The sequence below is a fragment of the Ambystoma mexicanum genome, chromosome 13, assembly GCF_040938575.1.
Source record: "Ambystoma mexicanum isolate Mex_15411 chromosome 13, UKY_AmexF1_1, whole genome shotgun sequence".
Taxonomy (NCBI): domain Eukaryota; kingdom Metazoa; phylum Chordata; class Amphibia; order Caudata; family Ambystomatidae; genus Ambystoma; species Ambystoma mexicanum.
In genome coordinates, this window is record NC_090938.1 from 699,712,599 (window position 1) to 699,732,703 (window position 20,105).

At 44.9% G+C, this 20,105-nt stretch overlaps 1 protein-coding gene across 1 annotated transcript in view; it reads left to right on the forward strand.

Annotated features, from left to right (window-relative positions):
- The first annotated feature begins 585 nt into the window (after window positions 1-585).
- The window catches only part of TEKTL1 (tektin like 1), a 165,336-nt gene continuing 145,816 nt past the window's right edge, over window positions 586-20,105 (forward strand). Inside the window, exon 1 of the mRNA XM_069634786.1 lies at window positions 586-1,779. The gene's annotated coding sequence lies outside the window, so the exon portion shown is untranslated. The remainder of the gene's footprint in view (window positions 1,780-20,105) is intronic.

Sequence of the window (20,105 nt, forward strand, 5' to 3'; positions counted from 1 at the left end):
TGAATCATGATGTAACGAAACTGATTTCCTTTGTTTAGCAGTGATTTATTGACTTTGGACAGGAGTTACTTAACGGTGTAGTTTGGGAGTGGCGCTGGGGGGGGGGGGGGCGGGCGCATTCCTAGTGTTTCGCCCTTGGCCCCAACTGCACTAGAAACGGCCCTGCTTATGCCATGTTACTCGTACCTACTGCACGCACGCAACCACACAACAGAGGATAGTGCTGTGAAACGCTGCACACACTTTGAGACACATGCAGAGTGTCCAGGCGATGCACAGAGTCTAGCATGCAGTATAGAGGGCCTCTGCCTCAGTGTGTCGCGCACACGCAGGGTGGGTAGGTAGGTGCCCCTGTGAGACACACTGGGGCGCAGAAACGTCCCTCTTTGGCACCCGCACGCCGTCTGCCTTTCTGACGCCATGTGACCTCCCTTAAGCCAATTGGAATCTTCGAAGATGGCCATTGTCTGGTCAGTACGACTGAAATGTTTGTATCCGGCAACGGTTGCCATAGCGACTGTCGCCATGGAACCTGCAGAGATGAGAACAAGACTGGGGACGGGGAGGGGGCGAGGGGGGCAGGAGACTGTGACAGAGAGGGGAGCGAAGACAGACAGGACACAGGGCTGTGGAAGCGCGAGACTGCCACAGACAGGGGCCAGAGACAGTCGCAGACTGCTAAAGACTAAAGAGCGGGGTTAATACAGCCGGTGACTGCCAGAGACACGGGAACTCCAGGAGTATCGAGACCCCTCCTCCCCCCCCCTACTACGGGAGAGAGACGGGGCAGGGGAGCAGACTGTCGCCTCCCGGGGCAGTCTCAGATTAGTGCTCAGAGCAGGGCTCGGAGACGGCAAGGAAGTCGAGACTGACTGGGACTTTCAGAGACAGCCTGTCTATAACAGAGACAGGTGAGAGGAGAGACGTGCATCTTGCATGGTGACGGCGCAGACTGCGGGGGGCACAACAGAAACGGTGGAGACATACCTGGAACGATGCCAAGAGACCCCGCGACAATAGGGGTGGCCAAGATGTGCGAGTGACAGCCAGGGGAGGCATATACAGAACAAGCAGGAGACGGAACAAGTTGGAAGAAGAGACTTCAACATCCTGTGACGGGAAGGACAGTCACACGGATTGATACAAAGTAGCTACAGGCAGAGAATCACCCCCCCTCCCGAAGCTCCCCCCTCCGCCCCCCCCCCACCCCTCCCAGGCAGCCAGACAGACAGAGAGACACAGACAGCGCTGCGGAGGAGCCGAGTCCTCCAGGAGCTACACGGGAGAGACTAGGCCAAGATAAAGAGACTGCGCTGAAACACAGACCAAGCAGTACAGGGGCATTATAGGCAGACCGGGACGATAGTAAGTAGAGACAGTTGGCTAGGGCATGGTCAGAGAAAGAGTGCGCCCAGAAAGGGACAGATAGGGGCGCCAAGGGGGAGGGGGGCAGAGATAGCCACGCAAGTGCGTCCGGGGGTCCGTGGGTTCTGGTAAAACACAGTGTAAGGCAACACAGGGAACCTGGCGAGCACCAGAGACCGGTAAGCAGGATGAGAGACACGTCAAGACAGCACACAGTAGAAGTGTAGACCCGTGGAAGGCATAGAAAGAAAGAGAGACAAGCAGAGGCCGAGGGACAGCTGCCAGAAGCCCCTAGAGACAGATCCACGGATAAAGAGGCAGGCACAGAGCACAGAGGCCAGAGAGTGACCAGACAGAGAAGTGCTGCAGACACGCGTGCCTTGTGGAGTGGCCGAGACAGCTGCGATCTGACAGGTAAGCGCCCAGCCCCTGTAACAGCACGTGTGTGGGGGGCTCCCAGTGTAATGTAGATCGAGTTCAGAACCCCCACCCACATGTGTATTGCCGTCTATGGTGGTGCTTTTCATCCAGGCCACAGACTACTCGAAGAGCGGCCTCTCTGTAGATAAGTGGCCTTCAAACTGGGGGCTGGCCCCCAAGGATGGGGAGGGGGCAGCCTCTTTAAAAAGGTATTACGATGACTGTTTTTAATACAAAAATGGATCAATGTGACTGATTTCTATAGGAAATATAAGCAGTAGAACATCTGCTTATATTGTATAGAGCCCCCCCCCCCATCCTTTGGGCCCTCTTTGGTGACCAAGCCTTCGGTGGGGGGCACAGAAACAATAGTTGTACTCAAGGGGGGGCTCACAATGAAAAAGCTTGAATACCACTGTTGTAGATGGCTATGGGAGGGGCAGATGTAACTGCCAATCGGAACATAGCAGCAGACCTCTCCCTCAGCACTTCAAGGTGATCCTAAGCGCAGCTGGGCGCTTTGCGAATGTCACATGCCTCCACGATATGATATGGTATTTATAACGCGCCTGTACACAAGTGTTTCATAGCTTGATGTTCGCTGCTTAGTCATTCGGCCTGAGGTTAGTGCGCACTGGCTGTAGCGCCGAGGGTGTATTAGTGTTTGCGTGCTTTGGGGGGTCTCTGGGTCTGCCCCCCCCTGAGCTGCACTATATCTATACGGTTTAGTGGTGGCAATGCTATACGTGCTGCATGAAGCCTTCTGTACTGCGCAAAGCCTTCCGTGCTGCATGACGCTTTCCATGCTGCATTAAGCGCTCGTGCTGCATTAAGCGTTCTGTGCTGTATGAAGCTTTCCGTGCTGCATTAAGCAATCCATGATGCATGAAGCCATCTGTGCTGCATTAAGTATTCTGCACTGCGTGACGCTTTCGTGCTGTATGAAGCTTTCCGTGCTGCATGAAGCCTTTCGTGTTGCATGAAGCTTTCCGTGCTTCATGAAGCCTTCTGAGCTGCATGAAGCCTTCCGTGCTGCATTAAGCTTTCTGTGCTGCATTAAGCTTTCCGTGCTGCATTAAGCAATCCGTGATGCATGAAGCCTTCTGTGCTGCATTAAGTATTCTGTGCTGCGTGACGTTTTCCATGCTGCATGAAGCTTTCCTGCTGCATTAGGCGCTCATGCTGCATTAAGCGTTCTGTGCTGTATGAAGCTTTCCGTGGTGCATTAAGTTAAGCTTTCGATGCTGCATGAAGCCTTCTGTACTGTGTGAAGCTTTCCATGCTGCATGAAGCTTTCTGTGCTGCATGAATCCTTCCGTGCTGCAGGAAGCTTTCTGTGCTGCACAAATCCTTCCGTGCTGCATGAATCCTTCCGGGCTGCATAAATATCCTTCCATGCTGCATAACTCCTTCCGTGCTGCATGGAGCCTCCCATGCTGCATGAAGCCTTCCGTGCTGCATGAAGCCTTCCGTGCTGCATGAAGCTTTCCTAGCTGCATAAATCCTTCTGTGCTGCATGAATCCACTAGACATCATTGCCCCTACTAAACTGCGCAAAAGTAAACGGGAAGCGCATTTAAATGCTTGGTTCACCCCCCAACTTAATGAACTTAGAAAACAGAAAAGAAAGTTACAGACTATCTGGCGCAACTCGCCTACCGACAATAACAAAGCCAAATTAGCCCAACTTTCTAAACATTGTAAGAAAGAAATCATCAACACAAAAAATAATTTATTTGATGACAGAATCACAAAGGCCCAATCTTACACGAAAGAACTCTTCTCCATCCTCTGCGAAATGGAATCCCCATACAACCAGCTGACACTGTCCCAAAGGACAAGATATGGTGTACCAATATGCAGAACGCCTTATCAAATACAACCTCCTCCCTCCAGCTCAAAATAACTAAAAAAAAGACTCTCTGCCCATCGTTGTCCAGCCACTACCACTGTCCACGGAGCATAATACTATTACACCATTTAGTTTCAAATCAATTTCAATCATCGATACTGAAAAGGTCATTCTCTCCCTGAGGCCCTCCAACTGCAAGGGTGACAGTTGCCCTGCGCAAATAATAAAGGATGCGGCTGGAGACCTAGCCCCCTTCATCCCAAAACGTTTCAACTCCTCCTTTAAATCAAACACTGTACCCACCAACTTGAAAGAATCTTGGGTCCTTCCTCTACTGAAAAAACAAACCCTTGACCCCCTAAATACCCACTAACTATAGACCTATCACCACTGTACCCTTCCTTCTCAAAATTATTGACAGAGTAGCCTATTTACAAATTCAGGACTACTTAGAAACAAATCATCTGCTAGACTCACGATAATCAGGATTCCGCCCTCTCCATGGCACTGAAACAGCCCTGCTAGACCTAAAGAGTAACATTGAGGAACTAAAAGACAATGGCAAAACCGCCCTGCTACTACTGCTGGACTTATCAGCAGCTTTTGACTTGGTGGACCATACAGTTCTATGTAGCCACCTAAGTCTCGCTGCCAATTTCACAGGAGAAGCCATAGCTTGGGTCCAATCCTTCTTAGCCAACCAAACTATTTGAGTCTTCTCTACCTCCTCTTGCGCTGATCCTATCCAAATAACAAGTGGAGTCCCACAGGGATCCTGTGTATCACCCACCATGTACAATATCTTCACCAAGCCACTATTTGACAAGTTGGATAGGCTGGGTGTCACCTACACTAATTACGCAGATGACACCCAGATCCTCATACCCCTTTCGGGCAACTATGAAGAAGACCTGGCCTTGGTGAATAAAATATACACCCTCATTCAGGCATGGATGGCAACCCACAGCCTCTGCCTGAATGACGAAAAAACGGAGACCCTACTCCTCGGATCTGACTCCAACCTAAAAAAACGAACCCCAAACTATATATCTTTCAACATCTCAACAATATCATTAAGGTTATGCCTGAGGTCAAAACTCTAGGATTCTACCTGGACTCCTCTATTAGCCTAAAAAAGCAAGTTCCCTTTCCTCCACTACCGCCTACACCGGTAAATTAATCCGAGCTGCCAGACCATTCCTATCCAATGCTAGTTGCATCACCCTGGCCAATGCTCTTATTATGTCGAGACTAGACTACTGCAACGCCCTGTACTCAGGAGCTAACAAGTATGTCACTGACAAACTCTAAAGACTGCAAAATAACGCTCTAAGAGCAGCTCTGAACATCCCTCATAGAGAGCACATCTCTAAATACAGGAAAGAGGCCCATTGGCTAAAAATAAATGACACAATGCTCCTTAAAACTATATCTCTCACCTCTAAATGCCTCAACACTCTAGCACCCCCCTACCTATCGTAAAAAATCACCAGGAAACTTACCTCCCGACCTCTGAGCTCTGCGAGTACCTTCTTGCCCGACATCCTCAGATTTAAACTCACTACGGCGGGAGGAACCAGCTTCCCAGTTAAAGCAGCTCAAGCTTGGAAACACTCCCTATTGACCTCAGACGCCCCTTACTGTACACTAGATTCAGAACTAATGCCCTCAAATGGATTTGCTACAACAACCTTTAACCACATCACCTGACCACATCTGACAACCCTAGTCAAAGACCCTGACAGCACAATTTTGAATCACTTATTCTCCTATTCAGAGCTGCAACTATAGGCTTGGGTAAACCTACGTCCTGTCAGACTGACAGTTATCCGATATGGCTTACCCCCTTCCATGTTCTAGGATTAGCAATATCTATTCCACCTCACTCACGTTATCCACTTTTGTACCAAATGACTGTACTGTTTCATGTATTTTTTATATTTTTTATGTATTTCACACTGTAACTACATGTATGGACTAAATTGTGATAGGCACTGTAACTAAGTTTCGAGAATTCTTGTACTGTTGCGCCCAGCTGCCCAAGGGCTTGGTGCGCATTATCAAATAAACAAACAAACATGCATGAAGCCTTTTGTGCTACATGAAGCTTTCCAAGCTTCATTAAGCGCTTGTGCTGCATGAAGCCTTCTGTACTGTGTGAAGCTTTCTGTGCTGCATGAAGCTTTTCGTGCTGCATGAATCCTTCCGTGCTGCATGAAGCGTTCTGTGTGCATGATGCCTTCCGTGCTGCATAAATCCTTCTGCGCTGCATGAATCCTTCCGTGCTGCATGAAGCTTTCCATGCTTCATTAAGCGCTCGTGCTGCATGAAGCCATCTGTACTGTGTGAAGCTTTCCATGCTGCATGAATCTTTCTGTGCTGCATGCAGCTTTCCGTGCTGCATGAATCCTTCTGTGCTGCATGAATCCTTCTGTGTGCATGAAGCCTTCCGTGCTGCATAAATCCTTCCGTGCTGCATGAATCCTTCTGTGCTGCATGAAGCCTTCTGTACTGTGTGAAGCTTTCCATTTCCGTGCTGCTAACGGGGCCAAAGATTTTTGAAAAACTGTGAAGTATTACCTTAAAGCTCATGGACACAACACCCGCAGTTATCTCTTTAACGTCCCAAAGTTACTACATTAGCAACATATTGGCTAAGGCAGTTTATTAACAAAGTGCCCAAAAGTAGGCAAAATCCGACATGAAGCGCTATATAAACAGGCATTGGCAATGCCAACAGTGTTGGCTTTTGTGTAGGCATGGGAAAGGGTAGTTACCAGGCACAGCTGCAGTGGTATTAACTGGCCATTGATGGTAGCAGGTGAAAAATGGTGCGAGTACCTAGGCATCTAACAGAAATGTCTGATACTTATACACAAGCCAAAACTGTTGGCTTTGCCAATGCTTGTCTTTAACAGGACTTCAGTGAAAGACACTAGAGTGTTTATTATAAATCGAGTGGATGAAGGCAGACATGGTTTAGGCCTTTTTATTCCACCAGTAGCAGGTTTACAACTCCCATTTAGCCATTATCTCTCGGAAGGCTGCATGAAAAAGCACTGGCAGGCACTTGGAGTGCAACATTTGATGGTAAGGCTTGATTAAAGCAAGCTCAAAGAGTTCCCATGAGGAGGTGTTTTGGGCTGGGAGGGCCAGGAACTAGCTGGGGATGGCCATAGGAATTGGCATGGCCATGAGCAGTAAATGGGTGGGTAAATAACCAAACAACACCTACAGGTTGCGTGTCCCTCCTCATGTGCCATTCCTCCCTATCTGCACTCTAAAGCAATAGTGTCGGCTTATAGCCCAAACTAATAAAACAAGCCAAAACTATTGGCGTTTGGCTATGTTTGTAACAAGACTCCAGAGAAGGACACGCAGTGCTTATATATGGAGTGGCTGAAGCAGACCTGGTTTTATTACACCAATAGCGGATTTACACCTCCAAATTAAGCCATTAACTCTCACATGGCCGCTTTGAAAAAACACTGGCAGGTACATCGAGCACCACGTTTGATGTTAAGGCTGGATTAAAGCGAGCTCAAAGACTTCCCACGAGGAGGTGTTTTGGGCGTGGAGGGGTAGGAACTGGGTAGGAATGGTGATGGGGATTAGCATGCCCAGTGAATGGGTGGGCAAATAAACAACAAAAAACTTTGTGTCCCTTATGTGGCATGTTTTCCTATCTGTACTCTAAACAACACCTATAGACTATGTGTCCCTTCTCATACGTCATTGCTCCCCATCTGTATTCCAAATGACAATAGTTGTGGCTTAAAGGTAGGACTTTCAGCGCCACCTAATAAACCAAACTAAAAAGTCACTTAATATCTCGGTTAGGACTCCATTCCTTGGAGAGTCAACAGACACGGTTGGTCCAGAAACAGGAATCTTAGCCAATGATGAGGGACTTTTGGACCCTTCTACATTCCACACATTACAAGGCTATCTTATCACAAAGCCCGATACCAGGTTTGGTTATGGGTGCTCAATGCGAGGAATATGGATAGTGTCTGCTTAACATTTAACAAATTGTTGCCGCTAGAAAGCGTGAATCACTCGCTTGCTATCTTAACCTTGTATTCGACTGGTTTGTTGCTTTGTGGCTTCTAAAAGAAGAGAGCCTCCTCTGGGTTGGGGTGACTCTTAGCACTTTCCCACCCTCCCATAGAATGACAAGGTCTCTTCTACACCTGGCTGCAAATACTGGAAGAAGCAATATTTATTTCTGCCCCCAGGAAAGGTATTACTACAGTTGGCTTTCGCAGTTCTCGCCACCGCCTCAACACAAAGAGAGCAAACTTAAGATCTCAAGAGCTTACTGGACAGGGGGGGGGCCTCATGTAATTTTTTACCCCAGAGGTGCCCCATGTTGGTTACGTATGGTTTCATAGCTGCTCTTCTACTGAAAAGAGAACAAATGTGGATTTTTAGACTCCAGAGCCATAGGAATGGCCTTAATGAGGACATTTGCTGGCAAGCATTAGCTGTCCAATAAGACCCTGAACTTTCAACTATCAGAAGCTTCAAGAATGAGGCTGCAATCTTGGTAACAATATGAAACCATACGTAACCAACATGGGGGCACCTCTGGGCAAAAATTACATGACAACCCCCCCATCCAGTAAGCTCCTCAGATCTTAAGTATTAGAATCTCGGTAGGAGTATGAGACAATGCGTAACCAACATGAGGCTCCCCGGGGGCAAACCGCTGACCTCCATAGATCATTGAGCAGAAGCACCACCTTCATCGACAATACCAACCTAGAATAGCTCAAAACGGCGTGAAATTCAGGATGGATAACATTAGGCACTCCACAGACATATGGTTTGTGGTCCTCACACTATACCTGTCCTCACCAAAGAATTGATTAACACGGAACTGTGGCACAAGTAGAAATTATTATAACTACGGAAGAAAATAATGTAGGAAACTACCATTCCCATGATCCACCAGCAGTAATTGTAGTCCAAACGGCACACTCAAATCTACAGGCAGCACTCCACCTGTCTAAGGGTTTAGTCAACATGCAACTGCTATATAACAAGCAGTTCGAAAATCCCTTCCAAACAGAACGTAAAACTACTACTCCCATGAACCTTTAGGAGGATTTGTAGTCTTAATGTAGCTTTTATGTTTGAGCTGCAACTATGGCTAATTAACATTAGCAGAGCGGTGAATCTTAATATATTAACGCACAAAACAGACTGGGAACATTTTGTTCAAAAACATTAAGTTCAGCCGAATGTGTATGTTAGTTGAACGTGGATAGGGTCACATGATCAGACACATGTAAATATGGCCGAAATCAAGATGGCATCTGCGACTGAAATGGACATACTACGAAGTGCGGAATGCCATCAAGAATAAGGTAAGCTAAACAGCGTAGCTTCAATACTCGCGGCCCAACAGCATTGACCATAAATGATGGGGGTGGAGTTAAAGTGGAATATACTAGTGAATATCCAACCCGCGAACATGTTTAGACCACGGGTGCCAGCATTTAAATATAATGTATTTTAGGCTAAGTTACAAACAACATGAGTCCCTCTATATACGCACCCGATGTAAGACGCTTGAGGAATGATTAGCTGGGTTGTCTTTTGTAGGAATATTACAAACCTAACCGCCAAGAAGATTAGAACGCACCAGGCGACAGGCTCAAGCAATAGAGGAAGATCACAATTACAGATAATACAAGGGTGCTCGCAAGCTGCAGGTAATGGATAACTTCCTTATACTCACCAGCCACAGTTGATAACACACGGCACATACACTGGAGCTATGTTAGTAACACCAAGTTAATTAACCCACAGATACTATTCAAGAGAGAAGCACTTGATTGAATTGAATAAAAAAGCGAAAGGATCCATGAGAGGAGGATCCAGAAATGATAATGAACCTTGTGCTATATGAGCTCTTGGAGAGTCACATGTGAAGACAGCTGAGAGAGAACCACTACACATGAATGACACCCAACTCCCTGAAAGTGCAAAATAAATCAGTATGACCCATAGATTGATGACGCCCCCCCTTTTCCATTTTCTACCCTATAGGGCCTGGAAAGGAGAACCCACCACGCCCGTTGGCAACTCGGAGAGACCCTCCAAGAACCCACTACATGGAGAATCTGGAAGAAATTGTGTTTTCAATATATATAATGCAGTGATGGCATTATTTGTCCAGAAGAAAGCGGCCAGTTAACAGAACCGCTGAAACCGGTTGACGAATATAAGAAGTTTGGGGGTGATGACCCAAACCCCGATACCCACTATGAATTGATAAGAGGGCTCGATAAAGATACAGCATCCTTTTTAGCACAAACTGTAGAAAGAATACCTAGCTGTTAGAATTTTATCTTTTTAACCATTATCTGACCAAATGGGTCGAATAATTATTAACAATAAGACACACAAATTGGAGGCGGTAAGAATAAAGCTCAGGATCGACCACCAATAAGTATGCACTTGATTTTTAGACACGGGAAAGTAGTGAGTGAGGATAGGGTGAGTACCTCAACACACCGGTTGTAGGCATCACACCAGCACTTGCTGAAATACTGCCATTTTGCAGTCAGCTTGCATCGTCGAACTGAAATGGGAAAATGGAGCCGGGACAAAGTTGGTTATCCCCACCGGCAGGGATTGAATACGTATGTAGGATATAAACACGCACATCTTTAATGACTAATGTAAAAACAAATGTGCGCAAACACAACATTCGCTTAATACCTTTTTAGTTTTTTTTTAATAAATCTTTTTGTCTCATTATTTTATTAATTTTTTGATAGTTTTGTAATGTCTATGTAGCTATTTTAACTTTAGCCATTTCAAAAAAAAGATTATACACATGAGAATGCATGGTATCTTTCCGATTCAAAGATGGCCGGCTTGTTTCCAGAGAGCTTCCTTAAAGACAGTCATCCAAGATAGCTGCCTCCATGGAAAAGCTCACACAAAATCAAAGAGTTCCGAGATGGGCATGGATTAGCCACAGGGATTGCATTGGCTAGGGGCAGGGAATGGGAGAGATTACAATTCTGTATGCCTCCTCAAATGCCATCTCCATCGGAAAAGAATTACAGAACTTCATTCAAAGCGCATATTTTGAAGCTCTTATGTTAATGACAATAGTTTCGGCTTTTAAGGTAGCGCTTTCAGCGCCACCTAATAGCCCAAACTAAAAACGAATGTTATTATAGTACTTCAACACTATCCCTGCACTGTCATTAATTAAATAATGCACACATGCCCCAGGAATGTGCACCCCCAGCCTCACCAGTCCACCTCACTCAGACCTGAGACAAATGCAGGGTGTGTCTTATCTTAAACATTATTTTCTGACTGAGGACTTTCCGTTCGCACATGCCACATGCCTGTTCCCACCGCCCAACCTGAATCCTGCCTGTATTATAACAAAGCTGATTGTCAACATGACATATCCCCCTTTCTTAAATATCAAGTTCCTGCTACCCCATCTCTTATATCAGTCTTACTGGTTTTCTTTTTGTCCTGATGGGCCGGCCATCTCTCAAGTGTTCATGCTTCTTCGTGGCATGCCGTCTGCAGCCATTTTCATCTTCAGTTATTCTTCAGCATCCTATTACCAGATCTGACGGTCATGCTCACCCTTCTCTGCTAGTTCCAGATCTTAAGATAGTCTAGTTCTGATACTTCGCTCAAACATCAGATACGCCAGACAAATCCCTGTAGTGCTGTGAAGACTGGTGTTAATCCTGCAGGAGCTGGTACAAGACCTGCTCAAATGGTCGGTCTGTGACATGGGCTGTTTGCAATGCCCTCTTGACATTTCCCATGAATTGTTCAGTGATTCCATTGGCCTGGGGCCAGAGGGGTGTCATTTCCAGGTGCTTGAACCCCATATATTGAGAAAAATTCACAAAATCCCAGATTGTGAAAGGCAGGCCGTTGTCCGATTTGATAACTTTTGGGATGGCATACACCGTCAGTATGCAGTCCAACACTGGTATGATGCATGTTGCTGCTTTAGAATTTACCAGTTGGACTTCCATGAATCTCGAGTATTCATCTACTTCAACCAATACGTAAGCGCTGCCTCATATAGGCCCAAAAAGCCAATTGCCAGCTCTTCCCATACCACTTCAGGCAGCGGTGACATTTGCAGCAGGCAGGGCTAGGGCTTGGGGCCTGAGGCCACCATACAGCATTTGGTGCATCTCTTTAGTGACTCGTCTACTCTGCTGTCCAGCTTTGGAAACCACATCTTTTGTCTCAGTAGCCTTTTCGTGAACATCACTCCCCAATGCCCTTCATGGGCCAACTCAATTACCTGCTGGCATATAGACATTGGCAGCATTATTTATCACCCTTTCATGATTATGTGATTCTCACTGACAGTAAGTTTATCTTATACCAGTGTCAAGCTTTTCACATCTTCCTGCGTGTCCTGGTCTCTCGCCATTTCCTTTGCTTATCTCATTTTTCCCATTCTGATAGATCTCCTGATGATCTCTAATGCCAGATCCGTCCCTGAATCCTGTTGAAGCATCGCCCACCCGCTTGGAAACAGCTTCATTTGATGTACCACGTAGTTTATATATACATTTGCGATGGAATGTTCCAGTCTTGCACATTAAGTGGGTGGAGAGACAAGTAGTCTGCTGGATTGTGGTCTTTTCCTGGCCTGTGTTGAATCGTAAACTTGTAATCTTGAAGACAGAGCTCCCATCTCGCTATTCTCAGGGGTGTCCTCGCTTTTGGGTTACTGCATATTGTGAGGGGTGCCTTGTGGTCATTGACAATGGTAAATGCCTCCCATAGAGAAAAAGTGTAAATGTTTGCATGACCATACCATGGCCACGCTCTCCTTCTCCGCCTGGGAGTATGCTTGTTCGGTGACAGAAAAACTGCAGCTGGCATATGAAACAATCAGTTTGGTGTGAGTCTTTGTTTTGTCATATTGGGTCAGGATGGCACCCACACCTACGGGACTGGCATCCACAGTCACTTCTATTTCTCTGTCAGAGCTGAAATATGCAATCTCTGCAGCTGACATGATGTTCATTCTGATGGTTTCAAAGCTTGTTTGACATTTCTGCTTCCCCTTGAAATCCTGCTTGTCCCTTGTTAATTTCATGCCACAGCGCACTCACTGTGGTATAGTTTTCTAGTTACCACAAGCAATATCGCAGCCAAACCTAGGAACGATCAAAGGTCTGATATCGTGCTTGGTCTTGGGGTGTCATTCAATGCAGCCACTTCATCAGGGTACGGTCTCATACCGTGTTCAGAAAATATTTGGCCAAAAAATTTGAGTGTTCGTTTTCGGAACTCACATTTGTCTTTATTTAGGGTTAGTCTTGCTGCTTCCCAAGCTTTGCAAACGTGATGTAAAGTGTCATCATGCTCACTCATGGATTTGCCAAATTCCAAAATCCCATCACTGTAATTTAGACAATTTGGCACATGTTTGATTACTTGATGGATCTCCTCCTGGAATATTTCCTCTCCAGACGATATTCCAAAACTGAGATGTTTTTATCTGTACAACCCCATGTAAGTTACAAACGTGGTGATGTAACGGGATTCAGGGGCAAGTTCCAACTGATGGCAACCTTTTTTGAGGTTCAATCCTAAGAATACAGTCACCCTATTTAATAATTGAATCATGTCCGTTATTCGGAGTGCTTGGTGTATTTCCCCGTTGGGATGGCTTCTTTGGGCCATCGCATGTTCACACATAGACTAATGGACCCGTCCACTGATTATTTTGTAACAGACACTATTGGGGAGACCCCTGGGGTGGGTCCTGTTGCTGGCTCGATGATGTTTTGATCTTCTTACTCCAATTGTTTTTGAATGTTGAGTAGTATTCCTTAGTAGTGTTGTGCCACTCATCTATGTGCCGACGTACTTTGCAGTTTTTTCGTAGCTTATACAGATCTTTAAATAGCATTGGGAAGGCCTTCTTCATGTTGCCATCTTGAGCAATGTACTTGTGTGCTATAATGTGGTATAGGATGTGCACCAGCCCCATGTCTATAGCAGTCTTAAATCTCAGTATGCACTGTAAGGGATCAAGAGTAAGACTTGGACACAGTGGCAATTTTGTTGTTGGGTACATTCTTGTATTCTCACAAAAAAAGAAAAGAAAGGTACGGGGAAATTCCATCTATCTCTGGAGGGGTTTCCCAGCCTCAACAAAACTTAGGATCATCTATGTCAGGATGGCTAAATCCTGACATAGATGAAATTAGCAATATCCCCAGTTCTCTGTCCAAAATCCTATAGTGACCCTCACACACTAAACTCAATATGTTAGTCTAAAAAAACAAAATCCCTAACCGTCGTCTTGCCCCCCCCCCCCCCCCCCCGGGCAAGCTCACTCCGGTCTCAGACAATCTTTGACAACCTCCTAGGGGGTTATGGATCACTATACCCCCCGTGCTGCATTCGTATCTCAGGCCCTATGTGCACTGTGTTACTCCTAGATTACTACTGATAACACACTAAAAAATAACATAAGACACAACACAAAGAAAACACAAATAATCGATTCAATTTATAACAATGGGATACATTTATTTATGATCACACAGCTAAGCATAATAATGCAGGCAATCCTAATGCTATGTCTAATTTGCACCTTTTATACTTCTGGTGCAAAGCAAATCTATCATGCAATATTTATGAGCCTTACAGGTTTCTAATACATGTGTTTCTAATGCAGTCTAAAATACAAGCCTATCGTGCAAGCGTCAAACATCCAACAATCCTCTTCTTTAGACAGAATCAAACCTCTCTTAAATCCACATCATGCTTCACACTCACTATCTAAACAATCCCTGTCTGGTTTCCCCTTCTCCCCTTATGTGAGTGTTTGTGCTGATCAATCAGTCAGTCTAGGTCAAACCCATACTTCCCATTTGCATGTTTTTCCAGCTCTGTCTTTGCCATCTCTGCACGACTCTGCAATCAGCCAGTCAGTGGCAGGCCTCAATTCTGGTAACTGCCAACTGCCAAGCTCCCGATCTCATCAGAGCCAAGCTCTCTCTCTGCCTCATCAGGGTCTGCTGCACCAAGCTTGCACCATCTCCAACCAGCAACCAACTTCTTCACAGCTCTCGATCTCTCTACAACTCTCTCCGTCTCACTCTTGGTTATACTCTCCTCTGACGCACATATCTCTATGGTTACATACATTCTATAAGCCTAAGAATGCCTCTCCCTTCGTGCCAGCATTTAACAATGCCTGCCAGTCTGCTTGCATATTCCTGTTCTCGTGTCCTGTCACTGCGTGTGCTGTCAGCGTGACATTTGAACATCATATCTTCTTTCATGGCCATCTGTGTCTGGTGCGAAAAACACCATCTATTACCTATATTTCTGCATTACTCCACTGTTGGCATCACGAAATGCTCTCTCTGTCCAGTCTCCATCTCGTGCAAAAGCACTCCGTCCATCTCTCCATCGTGCTCATAGAGCAGCCCCCACCCTCGTGTTGTCTCCGTGAAGCTCAGAGTCCAAGCTGATAAGCTTCCTTCTCGGACAAGGGTTCATGTTATCGTCTGCCAAGCAAATGTTTACAAATTCCTTCTTTCAGTGTTAATTCAAAACAATCTTCGCACAGAGTGGCGCTTCTGTGTCTCCATGAGAAATGGCTTTCATAGGCCTCGTGTTAAATGCTTCCTAGCGTTTACGCAAACTCAAGCACTATAATGCAAACTCATTCTAAGTGACGCAACATACATACATACCAAACATATCTCTAAATGTGTCTCTACAAAGCATATATGTGTGTCATAACATGTCATTCTAAAAGCATCTCTTTCTGTCATAACATTACTAAGCAAACCCTTCATATAACAGGGCAACTCTCTTCAAATGCATAACATGTTAATCTATAAGCAAATTGTGTTAATGACTCCAATCAAGCATTCCCACTAGGTCAGTGCCTTGTCTGGGATTGCTCAAGGGAAGCCCTTATTTACATATTTTTATGACAGTTATACTCTGGATGATAAACTCTTATATAACGCCCCTCTCTTTGAATTCCCCTGACCTCACTGAGCCAAGAAGTAGGTTTGTTTTGAAATTTAAAAGATGTATTGAATAATTAAACAATATATATATATATATCACACTTTTATAAATTAATTGATAACACACTTGTGAATATGAGCAGTAATCAGCAATAGGTAATCCTACAGTGGCACAGTTCTTGGTTACTTATGAATAAGAACAGAGGACTAAGATAGCAGAGAATGCTTTATATGGTTCAAGGAAATGCAAGGTGCAACAGAATGCAACACAGAAATAATTTGATATGACTTCAGCAAAAGATAAAATGATTACTTTTCTCTGACAATTCACCCCCCCCCCCATGCAATGTAAAGAGATGGAAGTAACACACACAGTCTTCAGGAATACAATCACAGTACAATCCGAATTCAGTTCCCCCCTAGCAAGCTTAGATCACAAGGATGATTTAAAACACAGGCAAAGTACTTTAAATGTGGTATGCAAAGAAGGGAAAAATATGCTAAAAATGATTTTAATTCCCTCCAGAGGTTCAGGGTGAGTGAGAGATACTTTAAATCAGTTCAGGCCAGCCCTATCAATGATTCAGGGCTGGTTACCAGTTTGAAAACGGAATTCCTTAATGGAAGCAAAAGACAAATATTTTTACATGTGGCTGAAATGAAACAAAATGTCAAATCGCGGCAATTTAGTTGTGTGCGTCGAGCGCAATTATGAAGGAATTATAAGGAGTAGCAAGTCGGTGTAGAGCTTGTTGGAAAGCTTAGAATCTCAGCTTTAAAATACAAACGGTTCTATCACAAACGGTTCAAGAGATACGGACGATTTTGTGAAGGTAGATTCTCAAAATAAAAGTAAAGCTCAGAATGACAGATTACAGTTTTGCAGCTTTGAATCAACAGGAGGGACACGATTTCTTTGATGCAGTTCTCAATAGGTTAAAATAGTTTGAATTAGATTATTTTAAACTAAGAGATTGGTTTTGCACAGTTCTGGCTGAGTACTCACACTATATTTTGGACAGGAATGCGACTTCGTCACAGATTGGGTCAGGTTGGACTGGACTTCTGGGCAGTTTCTGGTACTGGTTCTCTGGTTCCAGATCTCTAGTTCTGGTCGGGATCTCTGGTTCTGCTCACAGCGATCTGGTCTGGGTCCGGTCTGCGGTTCTGGATACTGCTCTGCTTTCTGGGTGTTTCTGCTACCAGTTCTGGGAAAAGTTCTTGGCAAAGAATTCAAACAGCTCGCCCGGCTGTTGAATAGTTTGCAATGATTTTGAGGCCTGCTGAAAAAGGATTCAGCTTGTGGATTCAGGCCTCTCTGCTACAAGTTCTGGAGTCTGGATTCAAAGTTCTGGTCTCTGGAGATTGATGGATTTGAAGTCTGGAGTCTCCCAGCAAAATGTCCCGCAAGAAAGTGGAAAGTGAATGTCCCTGTCTGGCTTCCAGTGGCTCTTTTTATGTCTTTTGAAAATGGGTGTGGATGCTAACTTTCTTTGCCCAACCCACTCACGATTTGATAGGTCAAGGATTTCTCTTTGACCTGATTTGAGAAGGGAGCAGTGAGTCAGAGTGAGTCATCTTTATGGCATACAGAATGAACACTCCCCTTTGCTTTTACCTTAGAAAATCATTTTCATAACTAAACACATTTCCCAGATACACACGTGGTTCACATTACATGTACAGATTGCAGATGACTTAAGGTACATTCTTGTTCAACTCTGATCTTCCTAAGAGCTTGCATTAAAAAATGACAACTTATTTCCGTTTTTAGTTGGTTTACCAATATCGGACGTTTACCAAAAATGGCACAAATGTACACCACCTTTCTACACATATTCCAGTAAATTTCCATGTCTCTAGCTTAAACCCAGTGTCTGCAACATGAATAAATTGTGGGGTTCGGTCCCAGAACATCGTACGAAATTGAGTTTAGACTCAAATTGTAGGTACATATTCCATTTTAAGGATCTCCAAATTGTACATTCCTGTCATCTGGTTACAATTAGCTATCAGTGTTTTTATAAAACATATATTTGCCTTCAATTCAATTCACAAAAAGTGTCTGGCCCGCCCCTAGGAACTGGGTGAGTCAGGGATCACATGTCTCTTCTTCCAGGCATAGCTCTGTTTACAGTCCACACCCAAAATTAACATACCCCATTCAATTCAAAGGGTCTATTGTCCCTCCCTCCCAATCAACAGGGCCATGTGATATCCTGCCTCCTGGTGTGGGTCCCTGGGGTGTTAAGAGTTCTCAGGAAAGGCAACCCCTTTGAACTTTTAATTGAATCAGACTGCCTCGTGGGAACAAACATTTGAAGTCCCAGCTAGCTCAGGATGCTGTTTAGCTCGTCGTAATGAGGCCCATTGTCTCTCACAGCCTTCCTGCCACACTATGCAGCTTCCTCTCCTCTGGCTGCCTGCTCGACCTCGGGAGAATGGAGACGCTCCACTGCTTTCAGGTGCAGGCTTTTTTAATGTCCCAGCACCTGTGAAACATTTCCAACACATAGAGCGTGGCATTGGTTTTCCGGCTCTTGTAATCTTCACTGCTCTAGCCCTCTTCCTCATCTCAGTATTGTCATTCAGATTGGGATATGTATAAATTGTATTTTCACTCTTAACTGGATGTTCTATTTCCACATTACAATATGCCATGCATAATTGGGAAGGTAAAGGAGTGTTGTTATACCGTAAGGAAAAAGGGGAACACCATGTCTTATCCCATGAATCTACTCAATTGACTTGAGGGTTGTTTACCCCATGTGGTCCTCCCTCAAATAGCCACCTCCAGGGTCAGTCGGGTGGCTTCTGCCTTTCCTTGACCCCATGGGTAGAGACTTTCCCCGGTAAACGAGTGATGACATCACCAGATTCATCACAGCACCAACTGTTTGTCTCAGTATTGAGCATATGAAATTGAATTCATGCTGAGTATGATTTGTATGTACACACTGCTGAGAACATTCCTTTGCTGGGTAATGGGGTGTTTGACCTATACAGATAAATGTCCACTGTAGAAGCAGGTTGCAGTACACTTCTTCACTCAATCGGTCGCACCTGTGCCAATCAGGAATTCCGTCGGTGTGTTGTTGACCTGCAGCACGAGTATGGGGCTGTGTTCCTTGGTGACATAATTTCCCAATGCCAACATACCCTCTTTTCCTCTGATCATCTGGCGAGGAAGAAGATGAGTCACTTTCTGATTGCGATCTGACCTCAATGTATCTTACACTTCTTCTTGTCCGATGTGAGCTTTCCTGGGCAGGGGATCGATAGCTTCTCTTCGACTGGTATTTACTGCCACCTCCCAACCCATCCTAGGTTTCCAGTGTTTCCTATGGTGACGGCTCGATCTGTAGTCGTCTGACCTATGTTTCACAAAGCGCCTCCCACCTCTCTGCGAAGTGTTGTGTGGTGCCGTCATGGGTGCGCTTCTGCAAACCACCCTGAAATGGTTGTCTCCTCCACACTACTGACGTAAAGCTGGTCAGGTACCCTCATGACACGGGACGCGATACATGCAATAGAAGAGGGAAGATGAGTGGACCGTTATGTCATCTGAAGAGGATCCATGTTGGATCAAAGCTTGTACATGTAGTGGCAGTAATGTGATATACACTTGTAGGCTAAACATGTTAAAACATATGGCTCATCCAACAAAAACACAAAACATGGTTTTTTGAATGAAATTGTTAATTCAAAATTTGATTGTGGACATCATAAATAGACACAAAAACATTTTGAGCACAATTACCAAAGTGGATGACTGAGTATCATTTGTGTTAATACACTTTAGGGGTTGTCCCTATGAGTGGCAGAGTGTTCCATTGAACAGCAGGTGAGCCTGCTGTTTTCATTCATATAGTTTTGATCCCAGACCAGGAGAAACATTTGGGACACACAAGGAAGTTGTAAAATATGGGTGTGCTTTTATCTCTTGCAAATGTACCCACTTGAGGGAACTCATACCCACATCGGAAACATGTCTTGTCCGCTCGTTTAGTACTGTTCCCATGAGAGGTGTTAGTTTCTTGATGGTATCCTATTCTCTTGCCTCCTGTGTAATGTTTACCTTGTTCATGTTGAGCACTTGCTGCGCTATGTCCGATTCTGTCCGCACCATCGCCAGAATCTTGTCCAACGATCTTTGTTTCTGCAAAAGCTTTTTCCTGAACTCTAGGGACTTGCACCCTGTTAGTACTTGGGACCTCAATGCTTCCTCATTAGAATATCTATGGAATGCACAGTGTTTTATGTGTATTCAAAGCCGAATGACAAAATTGTCAAGTGTCTCTCCTTTGTCCTGTGTAGTGGTATGAAAGACGTGTCTTTCATAATCTACATTGGTGTGGGGTACAAAATATGTTGATAATGCCTCTGGTAGTTCCTGAAAAGTAACCTTCTCCTCATCCACCAGTTTATATACTATGTCATGTACC